Source organism: Hordeum vulgare, chromosome 2H (genome assembly GCF_904849725.1).
Source record: "Hordeum vulgare subsp. vulgare chromosome 2H, MorexV3_pseudomolecules_assembly, whole genome shotgun sequence".
Lineage (NCBI taxonomy): Eukaryota > Viridiplantae > Streptophyta > Magnoliopsida > Poales > Poaceae > Hordeum > Hordeum vulgare.
The window spans coordinates 303,672,370-303,690,634 of record NC_058519.1 but is presented as its reverse complement, the minus strand read 5'-3'; positions in this window follow the sequence as shown (position 1 = coordinate 303,690,634).

Sequence of the window (18,265 nt, the reverse complement as noted above, 5' to 3'; positions counted from 1 at the left end):
CCGTCCCCTATGCTTCAGCCATAGGTTCTATCATGTATGCAATGCTGTGCACTAGACCGGATGTTAGCCTGGCCATAAGTATTGCAGGTAGGTTCCAGAGTAATCCAGGAGTGGATCACTGGACAGCGGTCAAGAATATCCTGAAGTACCTGAAAAGGACTAAGGAGATGTTTCTCGTGTATGGACGTGACGAAGAGCTCGCCGTAAAAGGTTACGTCGATGCGAGCATTGACACAGATCCGGACGACTCTATGTCGCAAACCGGATACGTATTTATTCTTAATGGGGGTGCGGTAAGCTAGTGCAGTTCCAAGCAAAGTGTCGTAGCAGATTCTACATGTGAAGCGGAGTACATGGCTGCCTCGGAGGCGGCTAAGGAGGGTGTCTGGATGAAGCAGTTCATGACGGATCTTGGAGTGGTGCCAAGCGCATTGAATCCAATAACCTTGTTCTGTGACAACACGGGTGCCTTTGCCTTAGCAAAGGAACCACGGTTTCACAAGAAGACCAGACACATCAAACGACGCTTCAACCTCATCCGCGACTACGTCGAGGGAGAGGACGTAAATATATGCAAGGTGCACATGGATCTGAATGTAGCAGACCCGCTGACTAAACCTCTTCCACGGCCAAAGCATGATCAACACCAGAACCGTATGGGTGTTAGATTTATTACAATGTAATTCACATGATGATGTGAGGGCTAGATTATTGACTCTAGTGCAAGTGGGAGACTGTTGGAATTATGCCCTAGAGGCAATAATAAATGTAGTTATTATTATAATTCCTGTATCAAGATAATCGTTTATTATCCATGCTATAATTGTATTGAATGAAGACTCATTTACATGTGTGGATACATAGACAAAACACCGTCACTAGCAAGCCTCTAGTTGGCTAGCCAGTTGATCAAAGATAGTCAGTGTCTTCTGATTATGAACAAGGTGTTGTTGCTTGATAACTGGATCACGTCATTAGGAGAATCACGTGATGGACTAGACCCAAACTAATAGACGTAGCATGTTGATCGTGTCATTTTGTTGCTACTGTTTTCTGCGTGTCAAGTATTTATTCCTATGACAATGAGATCATATAACTCACTGACACCGGAGGAATGCTTTGTGTGTATCAAACGTCGCAACGTAACTGGGTGACTATAAAGATGCTCTACAGGTATCTCCGAAGGTGTTAGTTGAGTTAGTATGGATCAAGACTGGGATTTGTCACTCCGTGTGACAGAGAGGTATCTCGGGGCCCACTCGGTAATACAACATCACACACGAGCCTTGCAAGCAATGTGACTTAGTGTAAGTTGCGGGATCTTGTATTACGGAACGAGTAAAGAGACATGCCGGTAAACGAGATTGAAATAGGTATACGGATACTAACGATCGAATCTCGGGCAAGTAACATACCGAAGGACAAAGGGAATGACATACGGGATTGTATGAATCCTTGGCACTGAGGTTCAAACGATAAGATCTTCGTAGAATATGTAGGATCCAATATGGGCATCCAGGTCCCGCAATTGGATATTGACCGAGGAGTCTCTCGGGTCATGTCTACATAGTTCTCGAACCCGCAGGGTCTGCACACTTAAGGTTCGACATTGTTTTATGCGTATTTGAGTTATATGGTTGGTTACCAAATGTTGTTCGGAGTCCCGGATGAGATCACACACGTCACGAGGGTTTCCGGAATGGTCCGGAAATGAAGATTGATATATAGGATGACCTCATTTGATTACCGGAAGGTTTTCGGAGTTACTAGGAATGTACCGGGAATGACGAATGGGTTCCGGGAGTTCACCGGGGGGGGGGGGGGCAACCCACCCCGGGGAAGCCCATAGGCCTTGAGGGTGGCACACCAGCCCTTAGTGGGCTGGTGGGACAGCCCAAAAGGGCTCTATGCGCCAAGAAGAGAAAATCAAGAGAAAAAGAAGAGGAGGTGGGAAGGAAGGGAAGGACTCCCTCCCACCAAACCAAGTACAACTCGGTTTGGGGGGGGGTCTTCCCCCCTTGGACTCGTACGACCCCCTTGGGGCTCCTTGAGCCCCAAGGCAAGGTCCCCTCCCTCCCACCTATATATACGGAGGTTTTAGGGCTGATTTGAGACGACTTTTCCACGGCAGCCCGACCACATACCTCCACGGTTTTTCCTCTAGATCGCGTTTCTGTGGAGCTCGGGCGGAGCCCTGCTGAGACAAGGTCATCACCAACCTCCGGAGCGTCGTCACGCTGCAGGAGAACTCTTCTACCTCTCTGTCTCTCTTGCTGGATCAAGAAGGCCGAGATCATCGTCGAGTTGTACGTGTGCTGAACGCGGAGGTGCCGTCGTTCGGTACTAGATCGTGGGACTGATCGCGGGATTGTTCGCGGGGCGGATCGAGGGACGTGAGGACGTTCCACTACATCAACCGCGTTCACTAACGCTTCTGCTGTATGATCTACAAGGGTACGTAGATCACTCATCCCCTCTAGTAGATGGACATCACCATGATAGGTCTTCGTGCGCGTAGGAAATTTTTTGTTTCCCACGCGACGTTCCCCAACAGTATCCCCCCCGGCAGGGTGGAGGTCTTCCCTGACAATCTCTCTCCCAGCAAGACCCTTGCTAGAATTTCCCGACAGGTCTCCTCGGAAGTAATTGCCGGAGTCCAACTTCCTTCTCTTTTCTTGCCGTGCTGATGTCGTTACGGAGGGTTGGGTGAGCCGTAGCACGAAAGTTCCTGGTTCCACACGTAACTTAAGGGCTGCACGCTTCGACAGGTCGTCGGCGATAGTATTTTCAGCACGGGGGATGTGCTCTGCTTGTAGATCGTCGAACCACTCTTCGAGCTGCCTCACTTCCTCGACGTATGCCTCCATTAGCGGGCTCTGGTAGTCCTTGTTGACTTGCTGGACGACCAGCTACGAGTCGCCTCTGATGACCAAATTTCTGATTCCGAGCTCAGCCACAATCCTGAGACCAGCGAGGAGCCCCTCATACTCAGCAATATTGTTGGTCGACAGCTCTCGGGGGAAGTACATCTGCACCACGTACTTGAGGTGTTCTCCAGTGGGGGCGACAAGCAGCACACTGGCCCATGCCCCCTGGAGCGAGAACACGACGTAAAAGTACATGGTCCACTCTTGGCTTGCTTCCTTGCTCGGGAGGGCCGACTCTTGAATCTCGTTGTCAGGTGTTGGAGTCCACTCAGCAATAAACCCCGCTAGCGCTCTGCCCTGGATGGTTGATGTGCTCTAGAACTTTAAGGCAAAAATGGATAACACCAAGGCCCATTCCACTATCTGCCAGTGGCATCACGGTTCCACACAACCCTCTGTAGAGGGAAATGGGTGACGATGGTGACCTCATGTGCTTGGAAGTAATGGCGCAGCTTCCTCGAGGCCATGAGGAGGCCGAAGAGAAATTTTTGCACCCCCCGAGTATCTCGACCGCACCCATTGTAGAAGAGAGCTGATGAAATAGATGGGGCGCTGCACCACTCTCTTCTTTCATGTCGGCTCATCGGATGGCGGCGGTCTGCCATCGCCAGTCCCTTCCTCTGTTGGGGATCTTGGCTCGCGTGCCGTCCCTGCTTCGTCTGATGGTATAGCTTCTGCAGGCATAGCTTTAGCCTCTTCCCTCTGTGCCACCAAAGCATTGCTAACCACTTGGTTGGTCGCGGTGAGGTACAGGAGCAGCGAATCCTGTGGCCTAGGCGCGACAAGGGTTGGCGCAGAGGAAAGATACTTCTTCAGGTCTTGCAATGCCGCTTCTGCCTTTGGTGTCCACTGCTGCCTTTTTCAAGATTTTGAAAAAGGGCAAGGCACGCTCAGCGGACTTGGAGATGAATTTGCTCAAAGCGGCAACACAGCCGGCTAGGCGCCGCACATCCTTGATGCGCTTCGGTGCCTCGATCTGTTCAATGGCCTTGATCTTGTCGGGATTAGCTTCGATTCCATACTGGTACACGAAGAAACCGAGAAGCTTGCCGGATGGGACACCGAACACGCACTTTTCAGGGTTGAGCTTGTCGGTGACGTCGAAGACAACCTTCTCGGTCCTGTAGGTCTGGTCGCTCCCGAAGGTTACCGACAGCGTGATCTTCCCCTTCAGCTGGATCTTCCCAGGGTTGAACCCTTGAAACGCTCTCGTTTCCTCGAGATCCTCGTCTGGGATTTGCAGCCTCCAGATGACATCACGTGAGATGAGGTTCAGGCCGGACCCGCCATCCACCAACATCTTCGTCACCTTGAGGTTGCGGATCGTTGGAGAAACCAATAATGGCAAACACCCGACCGCGGTAACTTGGTCAGGGCGATCCTCAGATTCGAAGATGATGGGCGTGCTCGACCATTTTAGGGGCTTATAGACCCCGACGAAGGGCTCAACCGTGCTCACTTCCCTCGCCCACTTTTCAGTTGGCGGTGGGAAGAGTGCAGTGATGCGCCTCCGTCGAGGCACATCATATAAGTGGCCCTCTGAAACTCATGGTCGCTGGAGTCGTCCTCTGGGCCGCCTTCTTCTTCATCTTCCTCCTTGTCTCGCCGTCAGACGGGCGCCTCCCGCTTGTTTCAAGCCTTGCCGGGGTGTCCTCCCCGGCTACCCTTTTTCCTGCCGGACCCCTCCGCACCATCCCGGGCCTTCTCCTTGCCGCGCCGCTCGTACTCAGCCTTTTGCTTTTCGGCGAGTACCTCGAGTTGTCGGTGGCCGCTAAGGCATGGCAGGAGTCGCACCCGACAGTGCCTTTATTGGGGGTCTCCGCCTTAGCCTTCTTGGCGGAGTCGACGTCGCCGGAACTCTCGACGGCAAACACAGCCTAGCTCTTCCTCTTCTTGTTGCGCTTATTCCCCTTGACGGAGGGTCAGCGTCATTGTCTTTGGAGTCGGCTTCTGCACCGGTGCCTTCGCCAGGAAGATTCCTCACATCCTTTGCCCGCGCGCACTTGTCGGCCAGAGTGTAGAGCTCCGCGACGTCGCGGACCTTGTTCGTTGCCAGTTCCTCCCGCATCTTCTGGTTGTGCACATTCTGATGGAACACGCTGATGACGGCGGCTGGGTGGCCATCCCGGATGTTGTGCTAAATGCGGCTAAATCTCTGGATGTAGTTGCGCAGAGTTCCTCCCTCCTTTCGGGGGATGATGTGCAAGTCGCTCTCCTGGCCAGGGGCTCGGTGGCCGCCAGTAAATGCATCTACGAAATCTTGGCACAGGTCCTTCCAGGAAGATATGGATTTATTGGGCAGGTGCAACAACCAATACCTAACGTTGGGCTTAAGCACCAACAGGAAGTCGCCGTCATGTCTCCCGTCAAAACGACCCTCCAACTGGCGGCATGTCTCCCGTCGCCGCTCGATGGGAGTCCTAGAATCCTCCTTGTGTCTCTCTCGCAAGACATGATGCTGGTCGCGGCGGGCGCGGGGGTCAGAGGATCCAGTGGATTCGTCGGAGACGACGACCTATTGCCTCCGCCTCGACGGGGAATGCACCATGGCGGCAGCATCCCCGCCCTGCTCCCTGAGGTCGTGGGCAGGCCTGTTGGAGGGTCGTTTCGATGTCCCTGGTTACTCTGGCCCGTCTTTGTTGGCCAAGGCGATGAGGCTCTAAATGGTTGCGTTCCATTCCTTGAGCTGGTCCGCCGCCAGAGGAAAATCTAGGAGCAGTTGCGCACGCTTCAGCGCTTCCGCCCGCGAGGGGGGAGTTGACACGTGGGTCGAACGCGAGGGGCTCTTGCTCCTGGCAGTGCCAGAAGGGGCCACTCCTTGGCCATGCGAGCGTGCCCCACCCTTGCCCGCCGCGGTGTGCGTCCGTCGTGCGTGGCATGGGAAGGCCGCGGCGTAGGCGTCGCCGTGGGCCCTCCAGTGTCGTTAGAGGTAGCCACGCCGCTTGTTGGGTGTGCAGCTCCGTCCTTAGACGTCCCGGTGCGCGTGGGGTCGCCAGGGCCGTGGACGATCCCGCTCGCCCGCGTCTGATTTCCGGAATGTTGTGGGAGTTCCAGGGCTCCACCTTCCTGTCCCGCACCCGTGCCCCCTCCTGCTTGTGCCGTGGCAGGTCCACTGGGCCCGGGTGTCTTGGCCGTCATCGCGCTCCTCCTCTTAGGAGCCATGGCAGTGGCGCAGATGAAGAAATCTGACAGCTGACACCTAGATCAAGTCGACGGGACCCTCCTTCCCCTACCTGGCACACCAAACATGTCGGTGAAAGGTATCAAAACCTATGGGGACCTCAACGGTCCTCTTTTGCTGGTTTGGCAGGCAGAGGTGTCGCGGCAAGAGCAGAACAAACAGTCAGGGCCTGGCAAGGTCGTTTTTACCCAGGTTCGGGTCGCGTTGTGCGTAAAACCCTACTCTTGCATGTGTTTAGTTATTCGTTTTCTTTTACTGTAGATCTGTCCCTCTTATAGCCTTTTGTTTGGTCAAAAAGCCAAAAGTCCTTTCTACTGAGCCTCGGGCCTCCTTTTATAGGCGAAGGGGTCACCACAGTGGCTCAGCCGGTGAACGGTGGGTTCACGAGTGGAACAACGCCGACCGACCGCCAAAGTGTTACTGTAGTGCATTAAATGCTTCGAAAGACTTCCCTCACCTCGCCAGGGCGGGTTGAACACGTACCCACACGTGGCAACTTCGGGGTGTTGCACTGGCGTGCGAGTGGACGCTGGTCCATGCATCGGTAGTGGCGTTTTCGTCGGTGGAGGCGGCTACTGCGACAACAGACCTTCCCTGGTACGACGCCAGGAATCCTGCTGCAGCGGCTGCGCCTTAGGGACTTCCTAGGCAAATATGCAACGGATTCCCCCGTGGCCTTGGAGCCTTGCGTTGGTGTTCCCTCAAAGCGGAAAGGGTGATATAGCACAGCGGCGGTAAGTATTTCCCTCAGTTTTGAGAACCAAGGTATCGATCCAGTGAAGGAGTATCACAAGTGCGTGCACAAACACAAAGAGCTTGCTCCCAACGCTATGAAGGGGTTGTCAATCCCTTATAGATTGTTTGCCAAGTGAGAACTGAAAGCAACAAAGTAACAAAGCAAAGTAAAAGCGGAGGTGTAAACGATGGGTGTGAATAGACCCGGGGCCGTAGTGTTTACTAGTGGCTTCTCTCATGAAAGCAAGTAGACGGTGCGTGAACGAATTACTGTCGAGCAATTGATAGAACTGCGCAAAGTCGTGACGATATCTATGGCAATGATTATATCTATAGGCATCACGTCCAAAACAAGTAGACCGATACTTACTGCATCTACTACTATTACTCAACACGTCGACCGCTATCCAGCATGCATCTAGTGTATTAAGTCCAACAGAACAGAGTAACGCCTTAAGCAAGATGACATGATGTAGATGGACAATCTCATATCTACGACAAAGCCCACCTTGTTACCCTTGATGGCAACTACACGATATGTGCCTTGCGGCCCCTACTGTCATTGGGAAAGGTCACCACACGGTAAGAACCCAAAACCAAGCACTTCTCCCATTGCAACAATCATAGATCTAGTTGGCCAAACAAAACCCAAGACTCGGAGAGACTTACAAGGATATCAAATCATGCATATTAGAAATCAGCAAAGACTCAAATATATATCATAGATAATCTGATCACAAATCCACAATTCATCGGATCTCGACAAACACACCGCCAAAGTGGATTACATCGGATAGATCTCCATGAAGATCATGGAGAACTTTGTATTGAAGATCCAAGAGAGAGAAGAAGCCATCTAGCTACTAACTACGGATCCATAGGTCTGAAGTGAACTACTCACGAGTCATTGGAGGGGCGATGATGTTGATGAAGAGGCCCTCCAACTCCGAAGTCCCCTCCGGCAGGGCACCGGGAAGGGTCTCCAGATGAGATCTCGCGGAAACAAGAACTTGCAGCGACGGAACTCCCGATCTAGGTTTCTTTCTCAAGGTTTCTAAATTTATAGGACCATATGGTGGCGGAGTTCCATCAAGTGGGCCCCCGAGGGGCCCACAAGCTTGATTGGCGCGACCTAGGGGGCCGCGGCGGCAGGGCTTGTGGCGCCCTCGTGACCCCCCTCTGGTGTCTTTTTCTTCCGGTATTTTTGATATTTTCCATAAAATATCATCGCGAAAGAATTATTCCATTTGGACTCCGTTCCAAAATCAGATCTGAAAAGAGTCAAAAACATAGAAAAAACAGGAACTGGCGCTTGGCACTGAGTTAATAAGTTAGTCCCAAAAAAGATATAAAAGGTAAACAAAACATCCAAAGTTGACAAGATAACAGCGTGAAACCATAAAAAAAATATAGATACGTTTGAGACGTATCAAGCATCCCCAAGCTTAACACCTGTTCGTCCTCGAGTAGGGAAGTGATAAAGAATGAATTTTTGATGCTTTCATGCTACCTAGCATAGATGTCCTTTGTAACTCCTCTTATGTGACGTGAATGTTCAGATCCATTAGATTCAAAACAATAGTTTGCTATTGACGTGGAAACAATAATACTTCAAGCAAACTACCAAAGTAATCATGAACTTTCAAAATAACAAGGCCAAAAGAAAGTTATCCCTACAAAATCATATAGTCTGGCTATGCTCTATCATCATTGCACAACGAATTTAAATCATGCACAACCCCGGTATTGGCCAAGTAATTGTTTTCACACCTTTACTTTCTCAAACTTTTTCAACTCTCACGGAATACATGAGCGTGAGCCATGGTTCTAGCACTATAAGTGGTGTGGAGTGTGGTGGAGGTTGCAAGACAAACAAGGAGAAGATGATCACATTAACTAGGCATATCAATGAGCTGTGGAGATGCTCATAAATAGATATCAATGTGAATGAGTAGGGATTGCCATACAAATGATGCACTAGAGCTAAAAGTATGTGAAAGCTCTTAAAGAAAACTAGTGGGTGTGCATCCAACTTTCTTGCTCACGAAGACCTAAGGCAATTTTGAGGAATCCTATCATTGGAATATACAAGCCAAGTTATATATAATGAAACTTTCCCACTAGCTATATGGTGGTTACAAAACGAGAGACTCTCAATCATGAAGATCATGGTGCTTAATATGCACAAGTGTGGAACGGTGGTAGCATTGTCCCTTCTCTCTTTTTCTCTCATTTTTTTGTATTTTTTTTGGTGGGCTCTTTGGCCTCTTTCTTTTTTTGGTGGGCATCTTTGGCCTCTTTTATTTCTTCACATGGGACAATGGTCCATCAATGATGATCATCACACTTACAACTCAAAACTTAGAGCAATGATGACTCTATATGGAATGCCTTCGGTAGTGTACCGTGACAATGATCTAGCATGGCATAGACATAAATGGAAACATCATGCTAGCTATCTTACGATCATGCAATGGCAATGTAGACGTGGTGGCACATGTCATGGTCGTAGATGCATGGAAATATATCTCGGAATGACTTTGAAAAAGCCATAGTAGGTAGGTATGGTGGCTGTTTTGAGGGAGGTTAATGGTGGGTTTTGTGCACCGGTGAAAGTTGCACGACACTAAAGAAGATAGTGATGGTGGAAGGTGAAAGTGCATCTAAACCATGGAATCAACATTAGTCATGAAGAACTCTTATACCTGTTGCAAAATTTTTATTAGTAATCGAAACAAAGCATTCAACGCATACTCCTAGGGGAAGGGTTGGTAGGTATAAACCATCGCGCGATCCCGACCGCCACACAAAGGATGACAATCAATAGACTAATCATGCTCAGACTTCATCACATAGCAGTTCACCATACGTGCATGCTACGGGAATCACTAACTTCAACACAAGTATTTCTAGATCCACAACACCTTACTAGCATAACTTCAATATTACCATAACCACAACTCAAAACTAGTTGAGGTGAATCAAAGTTCTCTAACTATTCAATGCAAATGAAGGTGGAAGTTTTCGTATCCCTTTGGATAACTACCCCTTTTGAGACTAATTTGAAAGCATAGAGCAACTACCAAGCCATGCACTGCCGTGCTCTAAAAGATATAAGTGAAGCACATAGAGCAAAATCAACTAGCTCAAATGATATAAGTGAAGCACATGTGAGCTAAATTGTCTACCAAAGGATATAGGTGCAGCTCGACAAAATCACGGTGAGTGCATGTCTATCTCTCTAGGTGTGCAGCAAGGATGATTGTGACACAACAAAAATAAAAGAATCCTACGATACAACACGCTCTAAGCAAAAACACATAAAATGTGGTGAATAAAAATATAGCCCCAAGTAACGTTACCAATGGATTGAAGACGAGAGAGGGGATGCCTTCCCAGGGCATCCCCAAGCTTAGTCTTTTACGGCATCCTTGAATCTCTTGGGGTGCCTTGGGCATCCCCAAGCTTGAGCTCTTTCGACTTTTATCTCTTTGTCCATAAGAACTTCACCAAAAACATGAAAACTTCACAACACGAAACTTAAAGAGAAACTCGTGATAACATTAGTATAAGAAAGCAAACCACTACTTCCTTAGGTACTGTAGCAAACTTAAATTCTACTTATGCTGATGTTGGGTTACTGTATCTTCAATATTCCATGGCTAATACCCCCCGATACTATCCATAGTTTCATCAAAATAAGCAACCAACACAACAAAAACAGAATCTGTTAACAGCAGACCAGTTTGTAGCAATCTGTATACTTCGTATACTTCTGGTACTTCAAAAATTCTGAAACATTACGATAGTCTGAAGAATTTGCGTAGCAATCAGCATCAAAAAGAATGAACTCAAAATCTCTTACAGAAAAGAAATGAAAATTCTTTTCGTGAGCAGAAAGTTTCTGTCTTTTCCAGCATGACCAAACGATCATCCCCAAGACCAATCATAACGGTTTTACTTGGCACAAACGCAAAAGAAACACAAAAAACACAATCATAACGGAATTATGAAAGTGTGGAAAACACAAAACAGAAAAAGGATAGATTCGTTGGGTTGCCTCCCAACAAGCGCTATTGTTTAACGCCCTTAGCTAGGCATCAATGATGCTCACACAAAAGACAAGAGTTGAAGCACAACGAGAGCATGATAAAGCACGTGAAAATCACATGTAAGTCTAACATACTTCCTATGCATAGGCATTTTATAAGAAAACAGATTGTCAAGACAACCAATAGTTACCATATGCAAGGAAGAAGAAAGAGACAATAGCAATCTCCACATAACGAGAGGTAATTTGGTAACGTGAAAGTTTCTACCAAAATATTTTCCTCTCTCACAACAATTACATGCGGGATCATATTCGAATTCAACAATGTAAATATCACAATTTTCAAGATCATAAGAAAGATCATCACCGCAATCATGATTATTGCAACAACTAGGGGACATAGCAAAACTAGCATCCCCAAGCTTAGGGTTTTGCATATTTTTAGCATGATTGTCACTAATAGGATTTATAGTGAAACCATTGCAATCATGCTTTTCATTCAAGGAGCCCTCGTGAATCACTTCATAAATTCCTTCCTCAAAATTTTCAGATTCACTCAACTCAAGCAATACTCCATAAAGATAGTCAACTGCAGTCAATTCACTAGCAATTCGTTCCACATAACTCGGTCTCTTAAAGAGATTAACTAGTGGATGAGGCTCCATATCACTAGATTTTCAGCAAGCGAAGATACAAGCATATTAAAGGCACATGGCACACAAGCGAACAGAAAGCAAGCGAGAAAAAAAGGGTGAACGAAAAAGGAAAATGAAAACGGCAAAGGAGAAAGGAAAATGAAAACGGCAAATGTGAAGTGGGGGAGAGGAAACCGAGAGGCAACTGGCAAAAAAGTAAATGCAAGAGATGAGTTTGTGAGACCTACTTGGACAGATCTCTCCTTCCCCGGCAATGGCGCCAGAAATTCTTCTTGCTACTGCGACAACAGACCTTCCCTGGTATGGCGCCAGGATTCCTGCTGCAGCGGCTACGCCTTAGGGACTTCCTTGGCAAATATGCAAAGGATTCCCCCGTGGCCTTGGAGCCTTGCGTTGGTGTTCCCTCGAATCGGAAGGGGTGATGTAGCACAGCGGCGGTAAGTATTTCCCTCAGTTTTGAGAACCAAGGTATCGATCCAGTGAAGGAGTATCACAAGTGTCTGCACAAACACAAAGAGCTTGCTCCCAACGCTATGAAGGGGTTGTCAATCCCTTATAGATTGTTTGCCAAGTGAGAACTGAAAGTAACAAATTAACAAAGCAAAGTAAAAGCGGAGGTGTAAACGATGGGTGTGAATAGACCCGGGGGCCGTAGTGTTTACTAGTGGCTTCTCTCATGAAAGCAAGTAGACGGTGGGGGAACGAATTACTGTCGAGCAATTGATAGAACTGCGCAAAGTCGTGACGATATCTATGGAAATGATTATATCTATAGGCATCATGTCCAAAACAAGTAGACCAATACTTTCTGCATCTACTGCTATTACTCCACACGTCGACCGCTATCCAGCATGCATCTAGTGTATTAAGTCCAAAAGAACAGAGTAACGCCTTAAGCAAGATGACATGATGTAGATGGACAATCTCATATCTATGACAAAGCCCACCTTGTTACCCTTGATGGAAACTACACGATGTGTGCCTTGCTGCCCCTACTGTCACTGGGAAAGGTCACCACACGGTAAGAACCCAAAACCAAGCACTTCTCCCATTGCAACAATCATAGATCTAGTTGGCCAAACAAAACCCAATACTCGGAGAGACTTACAAGGAGATCAAATCATGCATATTAGAAATCAGCAAAGACTCAAATATATATCATAGATAATCCGAACACAAATCCACACTTCATCGGATCCGGACAAACGCACCGCCAAAGAGGATTACATCGGATAGATCTCCATGAAGATCATCGAGAACTTTGTATTGAAGATCCAAGAGAGAGAAGAAGCCATCTAGCTACTAACTATGGACCCGTAGGTCTGAAGTGAACTACTCACGAGTCATTGGAGGGGCGATGATGTTGATGAAGAGGCCCTCCAACTCCGAAGTCCCCTCCGGCAGGGCACCGGGAAGGGTCTCCAGATGAGATCTCGCGGAAACAGGAACTTGCGGCGGCGGAACTCCCGACCTAGGTTTCTTTCTGGAGGTTTGTGAATTTATAGGACCATATGGCAGTGGAGTTGCATCAAGTGGGCCCCCGAGGGGCCCACAAGCTTGATTGGCGTTACCTAGGGTGCCGGGCGACAGGGCTTGTGGCGCCCTCGTGACCCCCCTCCGGTATCTTTTTCTTCCGGTATTTTTGATATTTTCCATAAAAAATCATCGCGAAAGAATTATTCCGTTTGGACTCCATTCCAAAATCAGATCTGAAAAGAGTCAAAAACACAGAAAAAACAGGAACTGGCGCTTGGCACCGAGTTAATAAGTTAGTCCCAAAAAAGATATAAAAGGTAAACAAAACATCCAAAGTTGACAAGATAACAACGTGAAACCATCAAAAATTATAGATACGTTTGAGACGTATCAGAGGCGTTCACATGACGCGAAGGCGCTCTGGTCCCACGCCTCTCCTCAGGCCTTCTTTTCCTTCCCGGCAGGGTTACCTTGCCGGGGCTCTTCTTGTTTCTCTCGACAGGTAGGTGATGGCCTGCCGAGGCCTTGTCAATCTTCCCGGCAAGGATGGCTTGCCGGGGCTAAGTCCTTCTTCCTTGGCGGGAGGGTCTCGCCTTGGCATTGTCCATCTCCCCGGCAGGGAGCTCCTGCTGGGGTCTCTTCTTCATTCACAACAAGCAGCCATGCCATGCTCCAGCGATGCGCCTTGCCGTTGTGGAGGGGGCTGCTGGTGTCCGCGCACTAGTCCGGGGCACTGGAGACGCCAGTCTTTAGTTCACCGATAGGGATCTTCCCTCTCAAGGGGCCTTGACATCCATTACGGGGTCTAGTCACATGGAGAAATCTCCATTTGAGGAGGTATAGGAAGAAGCAATGCTCAACAAAAGATGTTTAAGCATTCACTTACCCTAGAATGGAGGTGGGAGAGGTGTATATATAGTGCAAGCCATGAAGGCGTAAGTAGGGGGCAAAAGAGGTACACAAGCTACAGCCCATGTTTTTGCACGCAGGCAGGGCCGGAAGTTCTGGCCTTCATAGATTCCGGGCAAGGTTCGGTCTCGTGCTCGGCTACCCACAAAGTTGGCACACTCTCACGTGGGCCGAGGCCGGAAGTTCGAGGCAGGCCGGAATTTCTAGGGTCCGGAGGTTCCGGGCGAGGTTCGGACAGGGTCGGGGCTATCCACAGAGTTGGCCATGTGGGAGCTGCTCTCGTAGCCGGGGGCCGGAAGGCCCGCACAGGCTAGAAGGTCTAGGGTCCGGAGGTTCCGAGCAGGCCGGAAGGTCCGGGACTTCCCAGAAGGTGTCCTTGCTTCTTCTTCCTTCTCTTCCAAGCTTCCCTCGCGGATGGTGTAGCCGTACGCAGGTGCTGGCACTCCTCATCATCATCTGTGATGCACCGGCAATACCTATCACTACTGGAATCAGCGAATTTGCCATCATCTAGTTCTTTACCGTGTGCTGGTTGATGGCAAAGGGCTTCTTTGCCGTCAGCTGCCACAGAAAGGACGACAAAGGCATGGATGTTGGCAAAGAACCTATTTGCCATCAGCCTACACTTTGTCGTGTGCCAGCAGACGGCAGAGAAGGCACATGCAGACGACAAAGGGCCCAGGCCCCCCCCCACTTTGCCGTCTGCCAGCACATGGAAAAGGACCAAGGCACCAATCTTTAACGGCTGGCGCCAACCCTAAACCCCACCCTGTTCTGTGCCATATCCCTCCACCCCTTTGTCGTCCGCCTGCAGGCGACAAAGTGGACGACTCCATAACGGTCAGCACGCCCACCCACCTGCGCCACCACAGCACCACCAAAGCCGCCCCGCCCCCCAACCCCGCCACGGCCACCCACTCCTCCCTACGCTGGCCCCACCCCGCAGCCGAGCACCCCTCACCGGGCCTCCTTCCTGCGCAGCTCCCCCATCCCGCAACCGGCCACTCCTCCCCCGTGCCGGTGCCTCTGTCACGCTTGGCACCCCTGCCACGCCCGGCGCCCCCACCCCGCTCCAATTTGTTTGTTGGTACTTTAATTTAGTGGTAGTTTCGTTTAGTTGGTCCTTTTTTGTTCTTTTTTCTGTTTTCATTTTTTAGTTTAGTTTAGTTTAGTGGTATGTAGTTTAGTTTAGTTTGTAGTTTAGTTTAGTTTAGAAGGAGGAGGGAAAGAAGAAGAATAAGAAGAAGAAGAGGAGGAGGAGAGGAGAAGAGGAGGAGGAGAGCAAGAAGAAAGAGGAAAAAAAGGATGAAGAAGAAGAAGAATAAGAAGAAAAGAAGAAGAAGAGAAGGAAAGAAGAAGAGGATAAGGAAGAACAAGAAGAAGAAGGAGAAGAAGGAGAAGGAAGAGGAGAAGAAGAAGAAGAAGAAGAAGAAGAAGAAGAAGAAGAGGAAAAAGGAAAAGAAGGAAGAAGAAGAAGAAGAAGAAGAAGAGAAGAAGAAGAAGAGAAGAAGAAGAAGAAGAACAAGAAGAAGAAGAAGAAGAAGAAAAGGAAGGAAGAAGAGGAATATGAAGAAAAGGAAGAGAAGGAAAAAAGAAGAGGATGAAGAAGAAAACAACACCTTGACACCCCGACACGATGATACGTCTCCAACGTAGCTATAATTTTTTATGGGTCCATGCTATTATCTTGTCATCTTTGGATGTTTTGTATGCATGAAAATGCTATTTTATATCTTTTTTGGGACTAACCTATTAACTCAGTGCCAAGTGCCAGTTCTTGTTTTTTCCGTGTTTTTGACCTTTTTCAGAGGAGAATATTGAAAGGAGTCCAAACAGAATAAAACCTGCGGAATGATTTTTTCCATAACAGAAGACACGCGGGAGACTTGAGAACCAAGGCAGGGGATCTCGGAGGAGGTCACAAGCCACCTAGGCCCGGTCTAGGGGGTGGGGGGGGGCGGGCCTAGCAGGCTTGTGGGCCCCCCTGTGGCTCCCCTGGCCTACCTCTTTCGCCTATAAAATCCCTAAAAATCTGAAACCACGGGAGAGAGCCACAAAAATACTTTTCCGCCGTCGCAAGCTTCTAACTCCGCAAGATCCCATCTGGAGCACATTCTGGTGCCCTACCAGAGGGGGGATTCGGACATGGAGGGCTTCTTCATCAACACCATTGCCTCTCCGATGATGCGTGAGTAGTTCACCATAGACCTTCGGGTCCATAGCTAGTAGCTAGATGTCTTCTTCTCTCTCTTAGATCTTCAATACAAAGTTCCCCATGATCTTCACGGAGACCTATCCGATGTAATCTTCTTTTGCGGTGTGTTTGTCGAGATCCGATGAATTGTGGATTTATGATCAGATTATCTGTGCTTGTTATTTGAGTCTCCTATGATATCTTATATGCATGATTTCGTATCCTTGTAATTCTCTTCGAGTGGTGGGTTTCGTTTGGCCAACTTGATCTATAATTCTTGCAATGGGAGAAGTGCTTGGTTTTGGGTTCATACCATGCGGTCACCTCACCCAGTGACAGAAGGGGTAGCGAGGCACGTATCGTGTTGTTGCCATCAAGGGTAAAAAGATGGGGTTTATATCTATTGCATGAATTTATCCCTCTACATCATGTTATCTTGCTTAAGGCGTTACTCCGTTTGTCATGAACTTAATACACTAGATGCATGCTGGATAGCGGTCGATGTGTGGAGTAATAGTAGTAGATGCAGAAAGTATCGGTATACTTGTCTCGGACATGATGCCTATATGTATGATCATTGCCTTAGATATCATCATGACTTTGCGCGGTTCTATCAATTGCTCGACAGCAATTCGTTCACCCACCGTAATGCTTGCTATCATGAGAGAAGCCTCGAGTGAACACTATGGCCCCGGGGTCTACTTCACATCATATTTTCTTCTTTACACTTTTAATTTGTTGCACTTTCCACGTTCAGATCTCACCTTGTAGTTAACCGTGAAGGGATTGACAACCCCTTTGTAGCGTTGGGTGCAAGTTTGCTTGTTTTTGCGTAGGTACTTTGGAGACTTGCCTTGATACTCCTACTGGATTGATATCTTGGTTCTCAAACTGAGGGAAATACTTACTACTACTGTGCTGCATCACCCTTTCCTCTTCAAGGGAAAAACCAATGCAAGCTCAAGAGGTAGCAAAAGAATTTCTGGCGCCGTTGCTGCGGAGTATCAAGTCAAGAATAGTCTTCCTCCAACGTGTCAATTTCTGGCACCGGGGACTATTCTAAGTGAAGCTTATCCAAGTAACTGTCGCAAACTCATCTCTTGCATTTACCTTTTTTGCCTCTCATTTTCCTCTCCCCCACTTCTGAAAAACAAAAATTACAAAAATATTTGCCTTTTTCGTTCGCCCTTTTCTTTCGCTTGCTTTCGGTTCGCTTGTGGGTTTGTCTGCTTGCTGAAGTCACCATGACTGAAAACACCAAACTTGGTGACTTCTCGAATAGTAATAATAATGATTTTATTAGTACTCCGATTGCTCCCACTACTAGTGAGGAATCATATGAAATCAATGCTGCTTTGCTGAATCTTGTTATGAAAGAGCAATTTTCCAGCCTTCCTAGTGAAGATGTCGCATGCCATCTTAATACCTTCACTGAGTTATGTGATATGCAAAAGAAGAAAGATGTGGATAATGATGTGATTAAACTGAAGCTATTTCCGTTCTCATTGCGAGATCGAGCAAAAACTTGGTTTTCATCTTTGCCCAAAAATAGTATTGATTCTTGGAACAAGTGTAAAGATGCTTATATATCCAAGTATTTTCCTCCGGCTAAGATTATCTCTCCCCGTAATGATATCATGAATTTTAAGAAACTAGATCATGAACATGTTGCACAATTTTTGGAGAGAATGAAATTGATGATTAGAAATTGTCCCGCTCATGGCTTGAGTCTTTGGATGATTATAGAAATCTTCTATGCTGGTTTGAATTTTGCTTCTAGAAATATCTTGGATTCCGCCACCGGTGGAACTTTCATGGAAATCACACTAGGAGAAGCCACAAAACTCCTAGACAATATCATGACAAACTATTCCCAGTGGCACACTTAAACGTCACCTACTAATAAAAAAGTGCACGCTATAGAAGAAATTAACTCTTTGAGTGATAAGATGGATGAGTTAATGAAATTGTTTTCTTGTAAAGGCACTCCTTTAGATCCAAATGTTATGCCCTTGTCTTCCTTGATTGAGAGTAGCAATGAGAGCTTGGATGTTAATTTTGTTGGTAGGAATAATTTTGGCCACAACAATGCTTTTAGGGGTAACTATATTCCTAGGCCTTTTCCTAGTAATCCCT